General features: G+C 49.1%; 1 long non-coding RNA gene across 1 annotated transcript; it reads right to left on the minus strand.

Annotated features, from left to right (window-relative positions):
• Window positions 1-2,326: 2,326 nt before the first annotated feature.
• On the minus strand, window positions 2,327-4,796 carry LOC141196865 (uncharacterized). Its single transcript, XR_012269255.1, has 3 exons — window positions 4,736-4,796; window positions 3,327-3,460; window positions 2,327-2,392 (listed from the first exon to the last, which is right to left on the minus strand). It is a non-coding gene; the product is annotated as an uncharacterized lncRNA (long non-coding RNA).
• Window positions 4,797-16,142: the final 11,346 nt, after the last annotated feature.

Raw genomic sequence — 16,142 nt, forward strand, 5'->3', positions numbered from 1 at the left:
AAACAGTATTGAAAAAAAAAAGACGTAACCACAAACTTGATGACCAGTTGGAAAAAGACCCCTACACTGTGTTACCGTCAAGGTTTGACAACAAGAAAACATGCTTAATCAGTCGAGATGGAGGAAAAACATCTACAACAGTGTCCAGGGACCACCTAAAATTGTGTCCAGATTTACTGAAACCCCAAGAAAAAGTGCCTCTCACAATCCAGGAAGAACCTGCAGAAGCGGTGATACACACTGACCTAGGAGACTTCCCAGCTGATTGGCCTCAAATAGGAGGTACGGTCCTCACTAATACAATTCCGCTCCCCGCTCCTCACCAATACGATTCGCTGGTTGGTCGCGTGCGGACAGCGCGACCAATCAGTGATCTTGGCGCTAAAGTTAAACACCGCTCTGCTGATTGGTCGCGGCCGCTGCCCGCGACCAATCACCGATTTGGGCGCCACATTTAAATAGCGGCCGCGACCAATCACCGATTTGGGCGCCACATTTAAATAGCGGCCGCGACCAATCACCGATCTTGCTGCCACATTTAAACACTGCTGTGCTAATTGGTCGCGGACGCCAGCCGCAACCAATCAGCGACCTTGGCGCCAAATTTAAACAACGCTCTGCTGATTGGTCGCGGATACCGGACGCGTCCAATCAGCGAGATTGGCGCCAAATTTAAACAACGCTCTGCTGATTGGTCGCGGACTCCAGCCGCAACCAATCAATGAGATTGGCACCAAATTTAAGCAACGCTCTGCTGATTGATCGCGGTCGCTGGCCGAGATCAATCAGCAGTATTGGCGCAAAATTTAAACACCGCTCTGCTGATTGGTCGCGGTTGTCGGCCGTGACCAGTCAGCAGTATTGGCGCCAAATTTAAACCTCACTCTGCTGATTGGTCGCAACCACCGGCCGCGACCAATCTTCGTTTTTTGTGCCAAATTTAAACAAAGCTCTGCTGATTGGTCGCGGTCGCTTGCCGCGACCCATTAGCAGTATTGGGGCCAAATTTAAACCCCGCTCTGCTGATTGGTCGCGGTCGCCGGCCGCGACCCATCAGCATTATTGGTGCCAAATTTAAACCCCGCTCTGCTAATTGGTCGCGGCCGCCAGCCGCGAACAATCAGCGAGATTGGCGACAATTTTAAACACCGTTCTGCTGATTGGTTGAGGCCGCCGGCCGCGACCAATCAGCGATTTTGGCGCCAAATTTAAACAACGCTCTGCTGATTGGTCGCGGCCTTCAGCTGTGACTAATCAGCGATTTTGGCGCCAAATTTAAACACCGCTCTGCTGATTGGTCGTGGATGTCGGACGCGTCCAATCAGCAAGATTGGCGCCAAATTTAAACAACGCTCTGCTGATTGATCGCGGTCGCGACTAATCAGCGATTTTGGCGCCAAATTTAAACCCCGCTCTGCATCGCTCTGCTGATTGGTCGCGGTCACCGGCCGCGACCAATCAGCAGTATTGTCGCCAAATTTAAACACCTCTTTGCTGATTGGTCGCGGTCGCGACTAATCAGCGATTTTGGTGCCAAATTTAAACACGCTCTCCAGTCCTCACTAACACGGTTCGCCGATTGGTCGCGACCGCCGCCCGCGACCAATCAGCGATTTTGGCCCAAAATTTAAACACCGCTTTGCTGATTGGTTGTGGCCGCCAGCCGCGACCAATCAGCGAGATTGGTGCCAAATTTAAACACCGCTCTGCTGATTGGTCGCGGCCGCCATCCGCGACCAATCAGCAATTTTGGCGCCAAATTTAAACAACGCTCTGCATCGCTCTGCTGATTGGTCGCGACCGCCAACCGCGACCAATCAGCAGTATTGGCACCAAATTTAAAAACCGCTCTGCTGATTGGTCGCGACTAATCAGCGATTTTGGTGCCAAATTTAAACACGCTCTCCAGTTCTCACTAACACGGTTCGCTGATTGGTCGCAGCCGCCGCCCGCGACCAATCTCCGATATTGCCGCCAAATTTAAACACCGCTTCGCTGATTGGTCGCGGTTGCCAAACGCGACCAATCAGCGATTTTGGCGCCAAATTTAAACACCGCTCTGCTAATTGCGCCCGGTCGGTCGCATACATATTCTAGAATACCCGATGCGTTAGAATCGGGCCACCATCTAGTAAGTATATAATTCCACATGTGTTAATTCATAGTTTTGATGCCTTCAGTGTGAATGTACAATTTTCATAGTCATGAAAATACAGAAAAATCTTTAAATGAGAAGGTGTGTCCAAACTTTTGGTCTGTACTGTACACTGCACCTTTTATCGGGCTAGACATGTAAATACAATGTAAATAATACAGAAGAACGCCTACCTGTATTGGCATTGCTGCTAGCTATGAAGCTCACAACCAACGGCAATCTGTTAAACTGGACAACCTGAAACACAAATCAATGACTTACAGACAATAGAAATGAAGTGATACTTATAACCTCCATATTTCCATGCTGCTTAAAGGCGTTTTCTATTGTGTAAATGATGCTTTACTGTACAATGAACATGGAAAACACTTCCAATGGATCCCTATGAACCGTAATGTGAGGTATGCATGGAGAAAGTGACTTGTGGACCACAAAGAAAACACAGTGAGATCCGGTTAATATCAGTGCAATGAGGACTGAAACAGCAATTCTAAAAGGAGGATGGGCCTATTAATATGTCTATTAACACCGGCACTTTACACACAATCCTCATAACAAATGGAATTAAAACAAAGTGTTTCATCAGGGTTTAGCTTGTTCTTGGACCCCACGCTTTACTCCCCCTCCCCAGGTGCAGGGCTGAGTCTCCACCATAGCTCTCGGTAACGGATATGGGCTGCAGCGCTGACGTCATGTCGACAGCACACCAGCAAATCAGAGAGCTCAGTGGCTTGGCGGTGTAGACAAAACACCCCACTCAAAACACCTGAGCTCACTGACTGGCTGCCAAGCTGCTGATGTGACATCGGCCCCGCAGGTAATACTGGACACATGGAGCAGCCGGAGAGGCTCAGCACCGGACCGGAAGAGGGTGGCTTACACCAGACAATTTTACAATCGTTTTATAACAAACTGCACCCAGGGATCACGATTTTCTGATTTGGGACAATCTCTTTGAGAACTTTGGAAAATATTTACAATCTACATATCTAAAGCCAACTGTATAGCAGGTCAGACAAACCTGCCCGAAAATACCTGCCCCCAAAAAACTCTAAACCAGAAGATGATACCACTTGAATCTGGTTGGGATGAGCATGTCCATCACCACCACCGATTGTGATAATCACACCCGATGCTCACAAAGCCGTCCTGGGTCTACAGCCTTACCTACCTGATACGTGGTGTAGTAACATATGATGCTTTTGTTTTCGGAGAGTCCCAGCTTGCTTCCCTGGTCAGTGGCCAGTGCAAATGTGGATAGGAAACATGGCCTCAGAGCATGTTCAGGGGAATTCTCATTTGCAACTGATAAAGAAAACAGCAATAAGTGTTTGAATGTGAACATTTCTATAATCCAGTCTCCTACTTTTGGTTGATGAGGTACAAGCAGCCCAAAATGGCTGTACACAAATAGAGGGTCCTGGTTTTTCTTTATAGCCCAAGTCATGTGGCATGGCTCTTTACAACTCTGGAGCAAATGCATGTACCTGTATGTTCGTACTGGGGTCTGCATGTGTGGAGGGGGCTCAGCTTGCGCCATATACCGGCTGCTATACAGCCACCATCAGTCTTCAGCAGCAGCGCTTGTTCCAGTCGCTGATGTTTAACTACCTAGGCGCTGCTGTCAATCACTGGCAGTGGCAGTTAAATAGAGCAATCATAGTTTTGCAGTATATAGAAAAAGCAAAGGATCACAGGTTTTCAAGTCCTCTAAGCGGACTAAAAAATAAAGTAAACTAATTGTATTAAGATTCATATCACCCTCTTTTTCCTTTTAAAAATAATGAAAGTGGTTTCCAACTTCAGATTTTGATGCAGTTTTTGAAGCCAAAACCAAGAGTGGATTAAAAAAAGAGACATCTACCATTTATTATTCATTTCTGGCTTTAGCTACAAAAACCGCTTAAAAAAAAAAAAAAATCTCAACATGGAAACAAACCCATCCACTACTTTTACATTGATGCCCCATGCGTAGGATAGAGCATCAATGTCTGATCAACTGGGGTCCCACAACCAGCACCCCTGATGATCAGCTGTAATCGGTGCTGCCGGACGGAAGTGCTTACTTGCAGATCTTGGCCGCCTAGTTGTAGTGGCCGCCGTGGAGTACTACACATCCGCCTCTTATTAAATTGAACTGAATAGGAGGCGAATGTGAAGTACCCTGCGGTGGCCACTACAACTTGATGGCCAAGCTCCGCAAGTAAGCACTTACAGCCGGCGGCACCGATAACAGCGGATCGGCGGGAGTGCCGGGTGTGGGACCCCAACCGACCAGACATTGATGTCCTATCCTATGGATAGGGCATCAATGTACACGTAGTGGACAACTTCTTTAATCTCAATTATCATTATGGCTGAAATTATTAGATTGAGTTCCAATATTGGCAGGAACAAATCTGCTGGTCAGATAGTAGCTTGTGGGCTCACCAGTGGTTCATCATATCCGCATCATTAATTTGGAAGTTTGAGATAAGAGTTGAGGTGTGTAACCTAGCTGTAAGAGTGGGTATAAGGGCAGAGAACCACATTACAGCAGAACTGCATGCCGAGACATGCATGTCCATTCTAGTTCCTTACCTTTAATTACAGGTACCCCATCTCTGTCTGACACTACAATGGCATGAAGTCCTTCAACACTAATAAAACAACAATCAAAAGGTTATGTTAGTAATAGACATAATTTACTACACACCTCACATCAGAATGACCATTGTTAACGAGCCAACGCATGGGCATTGGTATCAGAAATAAAGGCCCCAGAGACCAGGCTGTATCGTCAGAGAGAGGAGGGCAGGAGTTTTGTTATTCACACCTTGGGAGTTGAGGTCTTAAATTATTAAATATAATTACATAATAGCAATCATTAATCATACGAAAAACTATGGAAAGAAAGTACCTTGGAAGTTTTTTGTAAAGGAAACTTCTCAAGTCCTTGGAAAAGAAAAGAAAAAGCAGATGAGTATGGGTACCCATATCTAACCAAGAACAGGATGGCGGGCTTCAGAATGTTAGCCAATGCAAAGTGGAACTCCTGTACTCCTGACAGGCAGAGGCCCGGGAGGTAACACCATCACCTATCCAGCTATTATGGCATATCCTGTGCATATACCATGAATGCTGGAGATTAAAAAACCCTTTGATACGAGAGATCAAACCTAAGCTTTCATAATATTGGATGTTAAGATAAAAAAAATGTAGTAGATAAACCACTTCCCGTCAAAGCACTTCCTAATGGAACATGCCCATTGACATTAGGACTTGCATCTTCATCCTGGAATCATGATCCCAGGGCTCCATCCAACAGTGCTCACTACCCACATCAAGCAGGGACCCAGCAGTGAAAGGGTGCACTGTCAGCACTCTGCCGCTGCTCCGTTAACTCCTTACATGCCATGGTCACTGGAGATATTAGATCCGACTGGAGACCCCATCTAATAGGCGGCCTGCCAATATAACACACACAGGCTGGACATTGAACTGCACTAATGGATTATTTATGCAACTAACGCATTGCGCGTTCCCGTTGTGAAACTAATCATTTACAAAAATGTTGAAAAACAGGTTTTGTTTTCCCAATAATTTTTTTTTATCAAATAAAAAACAAATTCCAACAAAAAAAACCACACACATTTGTCATTTTATCACAAAAATAAGGATGACCAAAAAGACTTACATATCCCAAAATAGTACCAATAAAACACGTTATGATCCTAAGAATATGAAAACAATAAAACAGAAAAAAAAGATTTGTTTTTACAGAGGGGTGTACTCATTTGTGGGATCCCGATCCATCAGCCAAGTCAGTAGTCTCTGGCCTCTGGATAGGAGGCTCGCAAATCTCTTACTTTGGAGGGTTCCCTAACGTGGCTTTTGATTAGTCTGGCTGGTGCAACGTCATTAATGTGTCATCAGTAGTGTTGAGCATCCGATGCTGAAATATCGGGTATCGGCCGATATTCGCGGTATCGGAATTCCGATACTTAATTCCAATACTTTTAGAATATCATATACCGGAATCGGAAGTTCCCATAATGCAATGAGCCATTTTCATTTTATTCAGTCAATGAGGATCCTAAGAAGTGTGGGCACATCCTGTTAGGCGTGTAGGCATGTTAACTAATGGCATGGCTGTGATTGGCTGCTGAAATGATGTCATGATGCACTATAAAAGCCGCTGCCGCCATTTTGAGCTCACTCTGCTGTGAATTCAGTTAGGGATAGGACGCTGTTGTTCTGAGGGACAGTTTTAGCTACCTATTAGCTCTATTCTGCTTTACCCAAGCTACTTTATAAATCGCTGTGCCTTGCAGCGCTAGTGCACAGTTCTCTGTGCTGTTCACCACTGTCTGCAAGGTCTGGTGTGTGAGTGCAGCTCACGCTGTAGTGTGTGCTTCAGCCACGTCTGGTTGTAGTGCGCTCAGCGTGCGTCACTGCCTCATACATTGTCCTTTTTTGCTAATTGATAATTTTTCCTGATTTCTCCTATTAGTGTGGTGGTTCCATCCGTATTCAGCTAAATTGGTTCCAAACACACTATACAGGAGTAGATAGAGAATTTCTTTTTGTCTTGCAGCACTAGTGCTCAGTGCTCTGCATCTGCACTGTTCACGGCTGTCTGCAAGGTCTGGTGTGTGAGTGCAGCTCACCCTGTAGTGTGTGCTTCAGCCACGTTGGTTGTAGTGCGCTTAGCGTGCGTCACTGCCTCATACATTGTCCTTTTTTGCTAATTGATCATTTTTCCTGATTTCTCCTATTAGTGTGGTGGTTCCATCCGTATTCAGCTAAATTGGTTCCAAACACACTATATAGGAGTAGTTAGAGGAGCCTTTCTGCAGCATTGGGCCCTGCAGCCCCAGCCAGATTAGTATTAGCCTATTTTTTGCAGCCTTATCTATAGCATTGTAGGTTACCTTCCTACATTGTAATAGCTACAAAAAGTTTGTGATACTATCGTTATTACATCTTTAGGCACATCCAGTGTCTTTTTGTGACAAAAAAAACCTAAATAAAGTTCACCAAACACTCCACTTTACAGTTGTGTAGGCCACATTAGCTCATATTAAAGTCTAGTCCACACTTTATAAAATTAGTGTTTCTTATACCTGTTAGCAGCTGTTCAGGAATAAGCACACTAAGCCCTTAGTACTTTTCTGCCTATCTTTATCAGTCTACCAAGATGAAGAAGGCAGGGAGTAAGGCATGTGGGCGTGGGCGTGGAGTTTCTGCAGGGAGAGGACGTGAGGATTCTGTGCCTGCAGGGAGAGGACGTGGGGATTCTGTGCCTGCTGCGGGCACCAGTGACTCAGCATCCCCCAGTTTTACCAGGGAACAGTCCTTTATGCGCAGCTTTGTAGGAGCTAGCCGTACCCCACTGCTGCGGGAGGACCAAATTGAAGCCGTTGTCGGATGGATGGCAGCTAACGCATCGACTTCAATTAGTTCCAGATCCTCTCAGGTCCTGAGCACTGAAGAGCACCCATCTGTCTCTTCACCACCTGCCAAATTGCCCAGGCAGTCAGAGAGCCCTGGACAGGAGCCATCTCTACTTCTGTTCTCTGAATCTCTTGGCTTGGAAAGAGGGGGCCAGCCAAGCAGAATTCGAGAATTTGAAGAAGAGGTAGTATGCAGTGATGCGCAACCGTTTTGTCTCTCTAAATCTGAAGAGGCGGGTGGGCCAGTGCCTATGGTCAGCAGCACACCTCAGTACGCATCTGATGATGAGACTCAGGTGCCACTTTCTGGTGCGTACTGTGCTGTCGAGACTACCCAGGAGAAGCAGTTGTTTGAAGAGGGTGGTGTAGATGATGAGGTCCTTGACCCATCATGGTGTGAGGGACAGGAAGGTGGTGGGAGCAGCTCTGAGGAAGAGATTCCCCGAACAGCCCAAAAAGGAGGGAGAGGGAGGGGGCAGACTTGGTTGCCTGTAGCCTCCACTTCGGCACCCATTAGGAGCATGGCTCTTCCAAAATCCAAAGCGGGCGCTCCCAAGACTTGCAGTGCCTGGTCCTTTTTTGACACAGTTGCAGATGACATTTGCTTTGTCAAATGCAAGCTGTGTAATCAAAAGGTGAAAAGAGGGAAAAGTGTCAGCAACCTCAATACCACAAATATGTGGAAACATGTGCGGACCAACCACGTGGTGGAGTTACAAAAACACACTGAAGACCTAGGCCAACCTACAGCGCCACCTACCACCTCTTCAGCTCGTGTTGTAGCCTCTTCCTCCAGCTCACACACAGCTGGTTCGGCTTCCTCACAGGATCGCCATGGAAGAATCTCTGGCACTGTTGTACAGAGACACAGTGTAATTCCACCCACAGCACCACTTTCCCAGTCATCCTCACACTCCCAGGCCAGTCTACAGCCATCGTTAGCACAGGCATGGGAGAAAAGGCGCCCATACTCGGCAAACCACCCCCGAGCACAGGCTCTGAATGCTGGCATTGCTAAACTACTGGCCCTTGAAATGCTATCATTCAGGCTGGTGGAGACTGACACATTCCGTAACTTTATGGCATTGGCAGTCCCACAATACAACGTGCCCAGCCGATTTTATTTCAGCAGGCAAGCTGCCCCTGCCCTGCAACATCATGTGGAGGGAAAAATTAAACATGCGCTACAAAACGCCGTCAGTAGCAAGGTCCACCTAACCACCGATGCGTGGACCAGTAAGCATGGACAGGGACGATACCTTTCCCTCACTGCCCATTGGGTAAATGTTGTGGAGCCGGGTACAGATCTTGAGAGTGGCGCTGTACGTGTTCTGCCAACTCCAAGGATTGCAGGAATCCAGTCTGTACACATTGACTCCTCCTCATATTCCAGTTCCTCTAAATCAGCGCTGCAGGAGCCGTCACGGTCTACCTCCACATCGACCCGTGAACGGTTACCTGTTATGGTGACCAATATGAGCACAGTCGTGGCCAAACGTCAACAGGCCGTATTAAAATTAATTTCTTTGGGGAATCGAAGCCACACAGCGCAGGAGCTCTGGAATGCCATCAAGCAGCAGAGCGACGTGTGGTTTGTGCCAGCGAATCTCCAGCCAGGCATGGTAGTGTGTGACAATGGCTGAAATCTGGTGGCAGCTCTGGGCCTAGGCAACCTCACTCACATCCCATGTCTGGCACATGTGCTCAACTTGGTCGTGCAGAGTTTTTTGAGGGACTATCCGGATCTTGATGCACTGCTTCACAAGGTCCGCATAGAGTGCGCTCACTTGCGGCGTTCCAGCAATGCAAGATCACGCATTGCAGCTCTGCAGCGCCAATTACGTCTTCCGGAACATCGCATCATATGTGACCTACCCACCCGGTGGAATTCAACGTTACATATGTTGGAGAGGTTGTGTGAGCAGCAGGCAGCAGTAATGGAGTACCAGCTGCAGCAGGCGCAAAGAAGTCGCAGTGCACGCCGTTCACACTTCACCACCAATGAGTGGGCCTCTATGAAGGACATTTGCCACGTTTTGCGTGCCTTCGATTATTCCACGCGGATGGCGAGTGCAGATGATGCACTAGTCAGTATGACTATCCCCCTTATCTGCCTGCTTGAAAAAACACTGCAAGCACTAAGGGACGAGGTTTTGGAAGAGGTGGAGGATGAGGAGTCACAAATGCCATCTGCTTCTCTACAGTCTGCGCATCGTGGTTCCTCACAAAGGCCTAGGCAGGGGACACTTTGTGAGGAGGATGAGGAGGAGTCAATGGATGAGGAAGACATCTGTCCAGAGGAGGGAGGTACACAATGCTCTAGTAGTCAGTATCTAGAGCGAGGGTGGGGTGATGCAGAGCAGGCAGAGATCACGCCTCAAGCAGGGGACAGCGTTTCTTGGCCAGTTGGCAGTCTGCAGCACATGGTTGATTTCATGCTGCAGTGCCTGAGAAACGATCGCCGCATCGCCCACATTCTCAACACGGCTGATTATTGGGTGTCCACCCTCCTAGATCCTCGCTACCGGGACAACTTACAAAGCCTCATAACACCGTTGAACCGGGAGCGTAAAATGCGGGAGTACCAAGACGCACTGGTGCATTCCATCATGTTCTCCATTCCAACCGAGAGCAGTGCTGCTAGTGCTTTACAAAGCAGCTCAGTGCGTCGAGGCAGTGGAGGAAGCTCTGCACAAAGAGGGAGCAGAAGCAGCGCCTCAGCACAAGGCAAGATCAGTATGGCCGAAATGTGGCAAAGTTTTGTGTCCCCGCCGCCACAAATGTCTACACCATCAAAGACGGCTCCAGTCAGCAGGAGGCAACGTTTCCGTCAGATGGTGACAGACTACATGTCTTGCCCTCTTAGTGTACTCCCAGACGGCTCTTCTCCCTTCAAGTTTTGGGTCTGTAAGCTAGATACATGGCCAGAGCTAAGTCAGTATGCATTGGAGGTGCTAGCTTGACCTGCTGCTAGTGTATTATCGGAACGCGTCTTTAGTGCCGCAGGTGGTGTACTAACAGACCGTCGCATGCGACTATCCTCCGATAACGTTGACCGGCTTACTTTTCTCAAAATGAACAAGGCCTGGATCTCTCATGAATTTGCCAGTCCTCTTCTAGAATAAATAATTGTTGGCAAAAGTATCCAGGTCTCCTGTTCTGTTCATGTTTCTACCACCTGAACTGTAATCCCTGAGCTCCAACACCGCCAGTTGGCGCTCGGAAGTGTCGTCTGCACAGTCAACACTTGCTGCCGTGTCATTGGGGTTCAGTAACGTCAGCTGTTCCCCGGCTGTGCGGACGGCAATTTCTCCTGCTCTGTCCACATTCTCACTACTACAGATTTTAAAGTTGCTCCAATTACACCTCTGGCTCCTCTGTTTTCAGTATTATCCCTGAGCTCCAACACCGCCAGTTGGCGCTCGGAAGTGCCGTCTGCACAGTCAACACTTGCTGCCGTGTTATTGGGGTTCAGTAACGTCAGCTGTTCCCCTGCTGTGCGGGCGGCAATTTCTCCTGCTCTGTCCACATTCTCACTACTACTGATTTTAAAGTTGCTCCAATTACACCTCTGGCTCCTCTGTTTTCAGTATTATCCCTGAGCTCCAACACCGCCAGTTGGCGCTCGGAAGTGCCGTCTGCACAGTCAACACTTGCTGCCGTGTCATTAGGGTTCAGTAACGTCAGCTGTTCCCCTCCTGTGCGGATGGCAATTTCTCCTGCTCTGTCCACATCCACTGTACTACTGATTTAAAACCTCCTCCAAATACACCGCTGGCTCCTCTGTTTTCAGTATTATCCCTGAGCTCCAACACCGCCAGTTGGCGCTCGGAAGTGCCGTCTGCACAGTCAACACTTGCTGCCATGTTATTGGGGTTCAGTAACGTCAGCTGTTCCCCTGCTGTGCGGACGGCAATTTCTCCTGCTCTGTCCACATTCTCACTACTACAGATTTTAAAGTTGCTCCAATTACACCTCTGGCTCCTCTGTTTTCAGTATTATCCCTGAGCTCCAACACCGCCAGTTGGCGCTCGGAAGTGCCGTCTGCACAGTCAACACTTGCTGCCATGTTATTGGGGTTCAGTAACGTCAGCTGTTCCCCTGCTGTGCGGACGGCAATTTCTCCTGCTCTGTCCACATCCACTGTACTACTGATTTAAAACCTCCTCCAAATACACCTCTGGCTCCTCTGTTTTCAGTATTATCCCTGAGCTCCAACATCGCCAGTTGGCGCTCGGAAGTGCCGTCTGCACAGTCAACACTTGCTGCCATGTTATTGGGGTTCAGTAACGTCAGCTGTTCCCCTGCTGTGCGGACGGCAATTTCTCCTGCTCTGTCCACATCCACTGTACTACTGATTTAAAACCTCCTCCAAATACACCTCTGGCTCCTCTGTTTTCAGTATTATCCCTGAGCTCCAACATCGCCAGTTGGCGCTCGGAAGTGCCGTCTGCACAGTCAACACTTGCTGCCATGTTATTGGGGTTCAGTAACGTCAGCTGTTCCCCTGCTGTGCGGACGGCAATTTCTCCTGCTCTGTCCACATCCACTGTACTACTGATTTAAAACCTCCTCCAAATACACCTCTGGCTCCTCTGTTTTCAGTATTATCCCTGAGCTCCAACACCGCCAGTTGGCGCTCGGAAGTGCCGTCTGCACAGTCAACACTTGCTGCCGTGTCATTGGGGTTCAGTAACGTCAGCTGTTCCCCTGCTGTGCGGACGGCAATTTCTCCTGCTCTGTCCACATTCTCACTACTACAGATTTTAAAGTTGCTCCAATTACACCTCTGGCTCCTCTGTTTTCAGTATTATCCCTGAGCTCCAACACCGCCAGTTGGTGCTCGGAAGTGCCGTCTGCACAGTCAACACTTGCTGCCGTGTTATTGGGGTTCAGTAACGTCAGCTGTTCCCCTGCTGTGCAGACGGCAATTTCTCCTGCTCGGTCCACATTCTCACTACTACTGATTTTAAAGTTGCTCCAATTACACCTCTGGCTCCTCTGTTTTCAGTATTATCCCTGAGCTCCAACACCACCAGTTGGCGCTCGGAAGTGCCGTCTGCACAGTCAACACTTGCTGCCGTGTTATTGGGGTTCAGTAACGTCAGCTGTTCCCCTGCTGTGCGGACGGCACTTTCTCCTGCTCTGTCCACATCCACTCTACTACTGATTTAAAACCTCCTCCAAATACACCTCTGGCTCCTCTGTTTTCAGTATTATCCCTGAGCTCCAACACCGCCAGTTGGCGCTCGGAAGTGCCGTCTGCACAGTCAACACTTGCTGCCATGTTATTGGGGTTCAGTAACGTCAGCTGTTCCCCTGCTGTGCGGACGGCAATTTCTCCTGCTCTGTCCACATTCTCACTAATACAGATTTTAAAGTTGCTCCGATTACACCTCTGGCTTCTCTGTTTTCAGTATTATCCCTGAGCTCCAACACCGCCAGTTGGCGCTCGGAAGTGCCATCTGCACAGTCAACACTTGCTGCCATGTTATTGGGGTTCAGTAACGTCAGCTGTTCCCCTGCTGTGCGGACGGCAATTTCTCCTGCTCTGTCCACATCCACTGTACTACTGATTTAAAACCTCCTCCAAATACACCTCTGGCTCCTCTGTTTTCAGTATTATCCCTGAGCTCCAACATCGCCAGTTGGCGCTCGGAAGTGCCGTCTGCACAGTCAACACTTGCTGCCATGTTATTGGGGTTCAGTAACGTCAGCTGTTCCCCTGCTGTGCGGACGGCAATTTCTCCTGCTCTGTCCACATCCACTGTACTACTGATTTAAAACCTCCTCCAAATACACCTCTGGCTCCTCTGTTTTCAGTATTATCCCTGAGCTCCAACATCGCCAGTTGGCGCTCGGAAGTACCGTCTGCACAGTCAACACTTGCTGCCATGTTATTGGGGTTCAGTAACGTCAGCTGTTCCCCTGCTATGCGGACGGCAATTTCTCCTGCTCTGTCCACATCCACTGTACTACTGATTTAAAACCTCCTCCAATTACACCTCTGGCTCCTCTGTTTTCAGTATTATCCCTGAGCTCCAACACCGCCAGTTGGCTCTCGGAAGTGCCGTCTGCACAGTCAACACTTGCTGCCGTGTCATTGGGGTTCAGTAACGTCAGCTGTTCCCCTGCTGTGCGGACAGCAATTTCTCCTGCTCTGTCCACATTCTCACTACTACAGATTTTAAAGTTGCTCCAATTACACCTCTGGCTCCTCTGTTTTCAGTATTATCCCTGAGCTCCAACACCGCCAGTTGGCGCTTGAAAGTGCCGTTTGCACAGTCAACACTTGCTGCCGTGTTATTGGGGTTCAGTAACATCAGCTGTTCCCCTGCTGTGCGGACGGCAATTTCTCCTGCTCTGTCCACATCCACTGTACTACTGATTTAAAACCTCCTCCAAATACACCTCTGGCTCCTCTGTTTTCAGTATTATCCCTGAGCTCCAACACCGCCAGTTGGCGCTCGGAAGTGCCGTCTGCACAGTCAACGCTTGCTGCCTTGTTATTGGGGTTCGGTAACGTCAGCTGTTCCCCTGCTGTGCGGACGGCAATTTCTCCTGCTTTGTCCACATCCACTGTACTACTGATTTAAAACCTCCTCCAAATACACCTCTGGCTTCTCTGTTTTTAGTATTTACCCTGGGCTCCAATACCGCTAGTTGCTGCTCAGAAGTGCCGTCTGCACAGTCAACACTTGCTCCAGTGTTTTTGGGGTTCAGTAACGTCAGCTGTTCCCCTGCTGTGTGTCCGGCAAATTCTCCTGCTTTGTCCACATCCACTGTACTACTGATTTAAAAGATGCTCCAATTACACCTCTGGCTCCACTCTGTTTTTAGTATTTTTCCTGTGTTCCAGCACCGCCAGCTGGTTCTCGGTAGTTCCATTTGCTCTTGTACCTTCTACTACCCATCCGGGTTCCAGTACCGTCAGCTGGTTCTCGGCCTTTGGATTAGGTGCCTCCTTCTCGGTATCCAAGTTCCACCAACGTCTGCTGGTTCTTGGTAGTGCTTTCTGGCACAGGTACCTCCTGCTTAGTAACCGAGTTCCAGTACCGTCAGCTGGTCTTCGGCAGTTCCATTGGCTCTTGTACCTTCTGCTACCCATCCGGGTTCCAGTACCGTCAGCTGGTCCTCGGTAGTTCAATTTGCTCTTGTACCTTCTACTACCCATCCGGGTTCCAGTACCGTCAGCTGGTTCTCGGCAGTGTCTTTGGCACGGGTGCTCCCTCCTGCCCAGCCTGGTTCCAGCACGCCAGCTGTTTCCGGGTAGTGTCAACGTCACTTTGCCTCCAATGCGTTGTCCTGTCGTGTTGCGGTCGGGTTAGCCGACTCTATGGTGCCTGCAGTTTAGGTGACTCCTATGTGGGCTGCGGGATCTGGCAATGAAGGCTGGTTCCATAGTGCCTATAGGACAAGCACCCCCTGTAGGACTGTGGGTTTTGGTAACTGCGGCCGGCTCGCGGCCTTGAACTTTTTTTTACATGGGTACCTTCTGCTACCCATCCGGGTTCCAGTACCGTCAGCTGGTTCTCGGCAGTGCCTTTGGATTAGGTGCCTCCTTCTCGGTATCCAAGTTCCACCAACGTCTGCTGGTCCTTGGTAGTGCTTTCTGGCACAGGTACCTCCTGCTTAGTAACCGAGTTCCAGTACCGTCAGCTGGTCTTCGGCAGTTCCATTGGCTCTTGTACCTTCTGCTACCCATCCGGGTTCCAGTACCATCAGCTGGTCCTCGGTAGTTCCATTTGCTCTTGTACCTTCTACTACCCATCAGGGTTCCAGTACCGTCAGCTGGTTCTCGGCAGTGACTTTGGCATGGGTACTCCCTCCTGCCCAGCCTGGTTCCAGCACGCCAGCTGTTTCCGGGTAGTGTCAACGTCACTTTGCCTCCAATGCGTTGTCCTGTCGTGTTGCGGTCGGGTTAGCCGACTCTATGGTGCCTGCAGTTTAGGTGACTCCTATGTGGGCTGCGGGATCAGGCAATGAAGGCTGGTTCCATAGTGCCAATAAGACAAGCACCCCCTGTAGGACTGTGGGTTTTGGTAACTGCGGCCGGCTCGCGGCCTTGAACTTTTTTTTACATGGGTACCTTCTGCTACCCATCCGGGTTCCAGTACCATCAGCTGGTTCTCGGCAGTGCCTTTGGATTAGGTGCCTCCTTCTCGGTATCCAAGTTCCACCAACGTCTGCTGGTCCTTGGTAGTGCTTTCTGGCACAGGTACCTCCTGCTTAGTAACCGAGTTCCAGTACCATCAGCTGGTCTTCGGCAGTTCCATTGGCTCTTGTACCTTCTGCTACCCATCCGGGTACCAGTACCGTCAGCTGGTTCTCGGTAGTTCCTCAGCTTTCTTGTACCTTCTGCTACATTTCCAAGTTCATGCTTTTTGAAATGGTTCTTGGTAATCACTCTGGATCTCCCTGACGAGGACCCTGAAGACGAGGACCCTGAAGACCAACCCTAAGAAGACGAGGACCCCGAAGACAACGACCCTGAAGACGAGGACCCTGAAGACCACCCCGAAGAAGACGAGGACCCTGAAGACCACCCCGAA

This window comes from Phyllobates terribilis, unplaced genomic scaffold, assembly GCF_046119375.1.
Source record: "Phyllobates terribilis strain yellow unplaced genomic scaffold, ASM4611937v1 Scaffold_76__1_contigs__length_6945272, whole genome shotgun sequence".
Lineage (NCBI taxonomy): Eukaryota > Metazoa > Chordata > Amphibia > Anura > Dendrobatidae > Phyllobates > Phyllobates terribilis.